At 35.4% G+C, this 10,824-nt stretch overlaps 1 pseudogene; it reads left to right on the top strand.

Annotated features, from left to right (window-relative positions):
- LOC110256362 lies at positions 3,904 to 4,818 on the top strand (annotated as a pseudogene).

Here is a 10,824-nt window from a genome sequence, read left to right as displayed (position 1 = left end):
CCATTTATTAAAGAGACTGTCTTTCTACCACTGTGTGTTCTTGCCTCCTTTGTCATAGATTAGTTGACCATAGGTGCTTGGGTTTACTTCTGGGCTTTCTACTCTGTTCCATTGATTTGATACTGTAAAGTTTGGGAAATCAGTCATTTCAAAATATGCAGTTAAAATCAGTACAATTTTCCAATGGGCTCATTGAAGATTTGTTAAAATAAAATCCTTAACATCATGCACATATTTGGACAAATTAGCTTCAATTCTAGAACTTTATAATTATAGATTTTTACAAACTTGCCAGAGAAACATCCCACATGTTTTTCAAATGAAGAACATAGGAAAAGATATATGAGATAGTATTCAATTAAAATTATTTGTGAAAAATGTGTAGCAGTATTAAAATCATATATAAATTTTAAATAAATTATATGTTTATATATATATAATACATATGTAAATATACAATATAGCTACATGCATTGGTTAAAAGTGGAAGAAAACTATCCCCAAAGTTAACTGTATTTTTCAGTGGTTAGTGAGTTACAGCAATTTGCTTTCTTTGTGCTTTTCTCCATTTTCAATTTTTCTATAATCAAACTAATTTTTCTACTATTAAACTGAAATTGCTTTTTGAAAAAAGAAACAAGCTATAAAAGTAATAGTTGCAAAAGAATATGTTCAAAATGATATGTTGATTAGCCTGTAATGCCCAGTAGATTAACTTTATTCTGCAGGGAATCTTTTGGTAGCATTGAGGGAGTTTCAATATTATCTTCACAAACAAATTTGAAGATGGGAGGATATAAATACCTTTTTTTCCAAACTATATTTCTCAAAGAAGATTAATATGAGATGAATAATTGTTTTTGACATTTTTGTTCTTGTACTTTGAGATCTTCATTATAGTTTTTGTTTTATGGCATCTCTGTACCTTCTTATTGGGACTGGGTGAGAATGCAGTGCTTTATTTTATTGTCATTATTGTTTCCATGAAAAGAGATAGAACTTATTATTTTTGTTTTGAGAGTTTCTAAGGACTGTCAAAATATCTGAAAAAGTTGTCAAATGATTTATCTACCAAATGGAACAGAATGCAATCCTGAACTGAATAGTTAAATAAACATTATATTCAATCTTCTGAAACCTTTATGAATACAAGATAATTATTTATACAATGAAGATTTGAATTCATGATATTACATACAAAATCTGTGGACTTAACTGCTATACTCTGAACTTACTAAACAGCAAGGAGTAGTCATAGTCTCATAGGTTGTGCGAAGATGGTCCTTAGAAAATCAGTGCTTTACAGATGAGAACCTTACCTTAAGACAGGTCATAAATTGGTTTCAGGAATAATCATGTAGTAATTTAGAAATGGAATTGAGATTAAAATCTTTAGAAATTTTGTTACCTTTTTTGAACATTTTCTTTTCCAGGGTAATGAGTTATAGAATCAATCTATTTAATACTCTGTGTCTGTAGAAGTAGAATTCATCTGGCCTTTACTGTAATGTCACAGAATCTGGAAGACTTTCCAACAGCAAAGAACCCTAGGGTTATGGGGCTTTTAAGGGGAGTCTATGCCTTTGTCTTACACCTGGTTCTTGTTTAGACTGTACTTCTTTGGAAATATTCAGGAAAGAGTACACACATCTATTCTGAGGCACGCCTCATTATTTTATTCTAGGCAGAATGTAACATGAAGATAATTTGGTACTTTCAGTGACTTGACAGCAGTGTGCATACTCAGTGACTACTGCCAAAATTACCAGCCTCTCTTTTTGTACTTTCAAAAGTCTGATATAAATATCAAACAAATTTTCTCTTTTCCTATTCCTTATGAAGGTATAGAACTGTTTTCCTCAACACAGCCTCCCTTTTTAAAGGAAAAATCTTCTATATATTTACTGTTCAAAGATTATTCTCATCAGAACTGAATTCACAAACTCTACCTTGCTCAGATTTTCTATACTGTTTTCTTTATTTTAATGACAATCCAGGCACTTTGAAAAAATGTTTCATGCTAGCAAAGACTTGACAGTGAAATCTTCAGCTACATTCTATAGCACTGGTGACTAAGTTATAAAAATAGAATGACTCTCACTTTGCTGGACATGTCATAAAAGCCAAGGAGCTGTGAATCCAAGCCTTGTAAATATTCCCTTGCATGTTTGTATACTTAGATCAGATATTTCTAAATGGCTATACCTTTAGATACTGAGACAGGAATTTGAATGCACAAAACCAATTTTACATTCAGAATTGTGCATACTTTGTCATTGATGAAATGCACTGTGATGATGTGGATTTAGGTTTACCCCTTGGTTTCCATAGGCTTTAGTTTTCTTACTTACTTCCCAGGTTTATAAAACTAACAGGCATATATATAACTATATATATAGTTTTTTGTCCTTTTTAGGGCTGCACCCACGGCATATGGAGGTTCCCAGTCCAAGGATCTAATTGGAGCTGTAGCTGCAAGCCTACTCCAGAGCCATAGCAATTCCATATCCGAGCTGCGTCTGTGACCTACACTACACTTGCTAGCTATGCCAGATCCTTAACCCACTGAGCAAGGCCAGGGATCGAACCCACAATCTCATGGTTCCTAGTCAGATTCATTTCCACTGCACCACCATGGGAACTCCCCTAACAGGCATATTTTTAATTTGGGGATATTTTCTGCCTTGTCTATCTATCTTCATGTTAGCCATTGCCTACTAATATATTTTATCTTTTCTCCTTATTTGATCTGGATTTAAACAAAATTAAAAATTTTACTATTACGATTGAATCCAGATAGTAAAAAAAAAAAAAGACTATTCTTTCTCTCGCGGTGTCTTTTGTAAGGTTACATTCTACCTTGATAGTCTCATTTGAAATCTCAAAAAAAGGGTAGGGAAGGAAAATCTTAAAATTGTTTTAGAATTATATGCTTCTGACATATTAAAAGCCTTCTTGCTTAACTGAATGATTATTGTCTACATTGGCATATAGAATCCTAGCTCTTAGATTCTTCCCAAATCTACAGGTAAGATGGCTAATATCTGATATTGTCCCTCATCTTAAAGGAAGTGTTATTTTAACATCATCGATGAAACACAATTAGAGTTTCTATGCATGACTGAGCAAGGAATGACAGTGTTTAACTTAGGAGGCACTAAATAAGTGATTGATGACTGAATGAATTATTATGTTCACATACAAGATTTATTGAGTAAATTCAAAAAGAGATTATTTGAAATTTGGTGTTTTCAAGAATATATCACTGTGAATTTTTGATGAATATATAATCAAGCAACATAATTACAATGGATGAAATAGTAAAAGTGAAATTTAAACTGTCTTACTACCCTACCTATTAATGTCTTAGTAGGAAAAAATGGTACATATAAGTATTACAAAGATAAAGTCTATTTTTTGGTTCAATAGAAAATTTATGAGTTCTTGAAAAATGGCAAAAACACTTTTGAAACTGAATGAGTCTTGCTTTTTAAAGACTGTGGAATAAAACATATTATTTTGTTATTCTTAATTTTGTACAACATTTTACTGTTAATATATTCAGTTTTAATGTATTTATGAGTGATAAATTATGGACTAAGTCACCTGGTATCTATAGCCTCCTTCATAAACATCTTTGTATATACATTATATACATAAACATAAGTATATACATATATAGAACCTTAAAAAAATCCTTCCTCCTAAATAAAATTCTTTAAATATACTTAATCTCTTAAGCATGTTTTAAAAACAAGAAATGCTGTGTCTTCACATCTATTTGGTAAGGGGCATATGAAATTACATAAATGTGACATTGCAATCTTATGTATGTTTTCATGAAACTTGACTGATTGTTTTCACTTCAATTCGCAAATTGCAGTGATCAGCCTGAATAGAAGGATGGAGGCAAACAAGACACTGGTGACTGAGTTTGTCCTCACAGGACTTACAGATCTTCCAGGGCTGCAGGTCCCTCTGTTCCTGGTGTTCTTGGTCATCTACCTCACCACCATGGTGGGAAACCTTGGACTGATTTTTCTCATCTGGAAGGACCCCCATCTTCACACCCCCATGTACTTATTCCTGGCAGTTTAGCCTTTGCAGATGCTTGTTCTTCATCCTCTGTGACTCCCAAGATGCTTGTCAACACCATAGACAAGAGTCAAATGATATCTCTCCTTGAGTGCATGACCAATACTACTTTTTTGGTTTCAGTGCCACCACAGAATGTTTCCTCTGGTGGTGATGGCCTATGACCGCTATGTAGCCATATGCAACCCCTTGCTTTATCCAGTGGTGATGTCCAATAGACTCTGCACTTGGTTGATAAGTGTGTCATATGTACTTGGTTTTCTGCATCCTCTGATTCATGTGGGATTGTTATTTCGATTATCTTTCTGCAGGTCCAATATAATACATCATTTCTACTGTGAAATCATGCCACTTTTTACAATTTCTTGTACTGACCCATCTATTAATACATTGGTGGTTTTTATTTTTTCTATTTTCATACAGCTTTTACTTTTACGGCCATCACAGTCTCTTACACCAGTGTCCTCTCTGTCATCCTGAAAAAGAAGTCTGAAAAGGGCAGGAACAAAGCCTTCTCTACATGCAGTGCCCACCTGTTCTCTGTTTTCTTGTTCTATGGCACTCTCTTCTTCATGTATGTGCGTCCTGGCTCCAGCCCAGATCAATATCAGAATGAAATGTATTCACTGTTCTACACGATCATAATCCCCTGCTAAACCCTTTATTTACAGCCTAAGAAACAAGGAAGTTTTAGGTGCACTTAGAAAAATGATAAATAAATAAATAAATAAATATTTATCAGGAAAACTTATTATTCTTTCCTTTTTACTCTCTATTTAAATAAAGTATAATAACTGGCCCTGGGTTTTATTCATAATAAGGACTGAATAAGCAGTTGTTAATGAATAATAATATTTTGACTAGATATGCTTGTTAGTTATAAGTGAAGATGATCAACAAAATAATTGATGAACAGGGTAAGAACAGACATCACTTACTTGTTTTTGGTTTAAAACCATCCTTATGAGTGAAACTAAAATCCCAATTTTCTAAGTTTGTAATATGTATGAGCTCTTTGGTTTCCAGGTATACTATACTCATTTAAAAACTCTTCATAGGGAATTCCTGTTGTGGCTCAGGGAAAATGAACCTGATTAGTATCCATGAGGATGAGGGTTCAATCCCTAGCCTCACTCAGAGGGTTAAGGATCCTGCTTTGCTGTGAGCTGTGGTGTAGGTCACGGCTATGGCTCAGATCCCACGTTGCTGTGGCTGTGGTGTAGGCTGGCAACTATAGCTCTGATTCTACCCCTGGCCTGGGAACTTCTCTATGCCATGGATACGGCCCTTAAAAGACAAAGAAACTCTTTAGAAATTTATTTAATTTAATTAAATTAATTTATTTTGACCATGCCCATAGCATATGGAAGTTCCCAGGCCAGGGATTGAACCTGTGCCATAGCAGTGACCTAAACCACTGCAGGGAGAAAACTAGATTCTTAACTTATGGCACCACAGAGAATTGCCACATTTAAAAACACTTATGAACTTAGGTCTTTTAAAGGAAGACTAGAGTTTGTAAATCCTTTGTTTAGAAAGTACTCATGCCCTCCTACATATTTCTTGAGCATGTAATTTTTCAAAAACCTCTCCTTAGGAGTTCCTGTTGTGGTGTAGCAGAAACGAATCTGACTAGGAACCATGAGGTTATGGGTTAGATCCCTGGCCTTGCTCAGTGGGTTAAGGATTTGGCATTGCAGAGAGCTGTGGTGTAGGTTGCAGATATGGCTCGGATCTGGCATCGCTGTGGCTGTGCCGCAGGCTGGCAGCTATAGCTTCTATTAGACCCCTAGCCTGGGAACCTCCATATGCCATGGGTGTGGCTCTAAAAGGACAAAAGAGACAAAAAACAAATAAACAAACCTCTCTTTAGTTAATGTTTACAATGAGTCAAATAATTTACACCAGATTAATACTGTTAGACTACAACAACATGTATCTCTCCTGAGACGTTTGAATGAATATTTCTATGAGTTTTAATAGCAATTTTGTAAATTAGCTAAATTGCATTCCTTAAAATATACAAAAATTTAAAAATACTTAAAATAACGAATTTTTCTATAATATAATAAAAAAGTTTTGAGATTTTAAAAACTTCTTAATTTATTAAGTATTCTTACTGAGTACCTTGTTCCTTACACACATATGCCAATTGAATATATACATATATATTTTTTTCTGGAATTCATAACTACCTGAAATAGTTATGTATGCTTGATCAAATTATAATTATATAACTTAAATGGATTTTTCCTTACAAAAGCTATGCACGTTTTCCATCTGCCCCTTTTCTCTTTGCCTCCTGACTTTGTTATATTTGGCCTTGGCCTTGTGAATACCTAGTGAAAAATAAAAAAGATGTCCCCATGTATATGACACATTTTCCTCATCCTTGCCTAATAATTGATTTGAGGAAACATTTGATTTGTGGGATAGATAACCCAAAGCCCAAGGTGGGCATATGGCCTTCAGCACAGTGCATTTAGGCCTAGTTTGCTCAGACCCTGGATCTTGTCATGCAGCTGAACTTTGCCTCTGCTCTGAGGGTTCATTCTAAGCAGGTTGCTTCTTGTGGGAGAAGCTATGTGGGAGTTCCTGTTTCCATATCTCTGCAGTCAAGGCTGTGACAAAGCTTTTTTCTCTCTCTCTCTCTCTATTTTAAATGTGGCATACAGGTATTTAAACTTGGATATTACACAGCTGCTCCATGTGAATACATAGTCATTCCCTGCTCCTTTATCTCTTTATTATTTCAGGCAGTGTGGTGCCTGAGCCCATGCTTTTAATCATTGCCCTATGCTGCTTCTATATTATTGTAATGTCTTATGTGAGGGGGTGGAAAATGCCAGATGGGAGAGGAAAAAGAGCCAAGTGTGACTGAGAACAATTATGTATGTGGGTAAGAGTAAAACAAGTGACCAGAATAACCTGATGCTCATGGTTGAAGAGGCACAGGGACAGGATGGAGCCAGCCAAATCCCAAACTGCTTCTTGTCACATAACACTTACCCTGGAACTAAGGAGTGGAACAAGTTTCTGGATGTGCTTCCTAACTTTTCTTTTCAAAAGTTCAAGTCTCTGTGCTAGGTTTTCCATAGGATCCTGTGAGCTTTTTGCAGAAGCTTATTTTTCATGGTTTTCTGATTTCTACGAAAGGTGATGTGGAATCCACCTAATAGTTACATAGTCCATGAGAACTGGGCACATTTCATGTGCTTCTCAGTCCAGTTTACAGCATATTATAAAATGGAATAACTTTTTGATACATCAGACCCCATTGATAATAACAGAATTAATGAGTAAATGTCATCAACCATGACTTTTACATTTTCTTTTTCTTCACCCAGAGAGTACAGACAGTGGTTCTCACTCTTGGTTATCAACACAAACCAAGAAAATTAGAATCTCTAGGAGAGGTTTCAAGGCTTTAGTAGTTTTAGAAAACCTCTCCAAGTGATTTAGTGTGCAGCCAGTGTGGATAACGACGAGAAATTGTCAAACTTATCAAGCCTTCCGTGACTATAGATGACTAGTATTGAGTATAGAAACTTCTGAGTAGGAGTTCCCATCATGGCTCAGTGGTTAACGAATCTGATTAGGAACCATGACGTTGCGGGTTCAATCCCTGGCCTTGCTCATTGGGTTAAGGATCTGGAATTGCTGTGAGATGTGGTGTAGGTTGCAGATGTGGCTCGGATCCCACGTTGCTGTGGCTCTGGTGTAGGCCAGCAGCTACAGTTCTGATTCAAACCCTAGTCTGGGAATCTCCATATGCCATAGGAGAGACCCAAAAATGGCAAAAAAAAGAGAGAAAAAAAAGAAACTTTTGAGTAATTGCTACAATAATTTCTCTATCAAAAAGGCTACTTTATAATAGTTCATCTCTATTTCTCAGTGTTTTGAAGGGGCAAGAGAATAATGATATGTAAATGACATGATTATTGCTTTTTTTTTTTTTTTAGGGTCACAAGTATGGCATACAGAGTTTCTAACCTGGGGGTCAAACTGGAGTTAAAGCTGCTGACCTATACCACAGCCACAGCAACACCAGATCAGAGCCTCATCTGCAAACTACACCACAGCTCGTGACAATGCTGGATCCTTCAGCTACTGAGCAGGGCCAGGGATCTCATTTCTGCTGAGTCACAATGGGAACTCCTTAGTGTGCATTTTTATTTGAGGCAGTTGTTCTCAATTCTAGTGACATGAAGGAATTATCTAAGGCCCTTTAAAGATAAATATTCTCTGACATAATCTCCGACCAGTAAAATCAAGCTCTCTATGGATGAAAGTGTTTACTAAGTGTTTAATTTATATAGATGGAGTATATAGCCTCTATAAATTCTTATTTTTGTATTTTTGTTATAGTTGACTTACAATGTTCTCTCAATTTCTACTGTATAGCAAAATGACCCAGTCATACATATATGTACATTCTTTTTCTCATATTATCTTCCATCATATTTTATCACAAGTGATTGTATATAGTTCCCTGTGTTATAGAGCAGAACCTCTTTGCTTATCCATTCTAAATGTAATAGTTTGCATCTACTAACCCCAAACTCCCAGTCCATCCTAATCTTTCCCCTCCCCTTGGCAATTATAAATTTCTTTTCCATGTCTGTGAGTCTGTTTCTGCTCTTAGATAGGTTCATTTGTGCCATATTTTATATTCCACGTATAAATGGCATCATATGGTATTTGTCTTTTTCTGACTTACTTCACTCAGTATGTGCATCTCTAGTTGCATCCATGTTGCTGCAAATGGCATTATTTCATTCTTTTTTATGGCTGAGTAGTATTCCACTGTGTATTTGTACCACATCTTCTTAATCCATTCATCTCTTGATGGACATGTAGGATGTACCCATGTTTTGGCTATTGTGAATAGTGCTGATATGAACATGTGGGTGCATGTTGTCTTTTTGAATTATAGTTTTGTCTGGATATATGCCCAGGAATGAGATTGTATAACCTCTTTGTAATATTTAATTGGTCTCTTAAGCAGAAGAGGAGCCAAGAGTATAAGATTTTTCACTTGAGTTTGTTATTCTCAACTTCAAAAGCATGAGCCCACAGGTGTTGGATTCAGCAGATCCTTGATGGGTCTGAGCTTCTGCTTTATTCAGAAGCATCCCAGATGATTCTCATGAAGGTGGGTCTTGGACACATTTTGAGAGAAAAAGCACTAAGATGTTCAGGTGCTCATGCCACCACACTAGAGTTTGAATTCTGATTTCTTCTTAATAGTAAAGCCTACTTGCTGTGGTCCGAATGTTTATGCTACCTCAGCATTCATATGTTGAAATCCCAAGCCTCAAAGATGATGGTATTCAGAGGTAGAACCTTTAGAAATTGCTTAGTTCATGTGGTGAAGCCCCCATGAATGGATTAGCACCTTATAAAGAGGTTTCATAAGGATTCCTAGCCTCTTCCTCCAAGTGAGGACACAGTGAGAATGTGAAGGTTATGACGTAGGAAAAGGAGTTTCATCAGAGTTCAATCATTCTGGCACCTTGAGTTGGACTGCCCAGCCTCAAGAAATGTGAGCAGTAAATTTCTGTTGTTCATAAGCTATCCAGGATATGGAATGTTTTTTTATAGCCTGCAAAAGGGACTAAGACACTAACTCATATTTAATTATTACTTCAAGCCTTTCAAAGTGTGTTCATCTGAATTATCTCAGTTTATCAGCCACTTTGGAAGAATCAAAAAGTGGTTGTATTTCTTCCATTTACAAGTTAGGCAGCCTGGAGAAGTGGAAAAGCACAGGATGTCAAATAAAAAGACCTATTATTTTTCCCTCAGATGAGGCTAAAAGTGATCATGATAGCCTCCATTAAATCTGCTAGTGCATAGAGAGAAGAAAGAATGGGTGTTTGATGCTAACTTAATAGGTGCCTTAATTTCTTCATTTGTACAATGGGGATAATATGCACTTGTGTCCATGCTAAGCTGATCAGGTCATCAATATATGTGGAAATACATTACAGAGAATATATCACTGTACAAAAACAGGTTTTATTTTTGTGAGGAAGGTTAAGATTCAACTCTCCCAAGGTTACATAACCAATAAAGGGCCTTTCTTAGAGGAGAAACACTGTTATAAGGCATTGTCTCAGTTTGCAATGTGATCATTCCTGAATTATTTTCATTTACATCAAGGTAATGTGATAAATGTCATATGTTTCAACATAGGGAAATTAAAATAGTTTATATGAAAGATATTTTTGAAAATTAAATGCATGATATAAATATGTTTTGCTAATTATTACACTTTAATAAACAAATACATTAAAATTAGCCTTAGGAGACTTTAAAAAGAATGTATCTGTAAAATACCTCTTTGAAAGAAAGACTTCAAAAAGGCAAAATTGCCTCAGATTAACATTTTCTGTCAAAAAATAATTTGATCAGTAAAGAAATAGAAAAATCCATTACTTGCACAGCATGAGAGACAAGATTCAATGCACCAGACAGAATTTGGAGAAATTTGAATTTTAACTGATCAATATTTTTCCTTTCAAAGAAGGCTCCAGCCTAGGGTCTATAATGAGAGCCACTCAAGTATATTTGCAGACTGAATGACCAGACTATTCTAAATAAATGGTACCCGAATCACTAACAACTTGTTTGCATCTAAGAAGAAAATTTGTACTTTAAGAGGACTTGGAGAAGTCACACTGAACTTTTGGCAAAGTCAAATGCATCTAAACATTGTTTAGCTAT

The sequence above is a fragment of the Sus scrofa genome, chromosome 13 (genome assembly GCF_000003025.6).
Source record: "Sus scrofa isolate TJ Tabasco breed Duroc chromosome 13, Sscrofa11.1, whole genome shotgun sequence".
In the NCBI taxonomy this organism is placed as follows: Eukaryota; Metazoa; Chordata; class Mammalia; order Artiodactyla; family Suidae; genus Sus; species Sus scrofa.
Note: the sequence above shows the minus strand (reverse complement) of the source record. Positions and strands in the feature narration are given on the sequence as shown.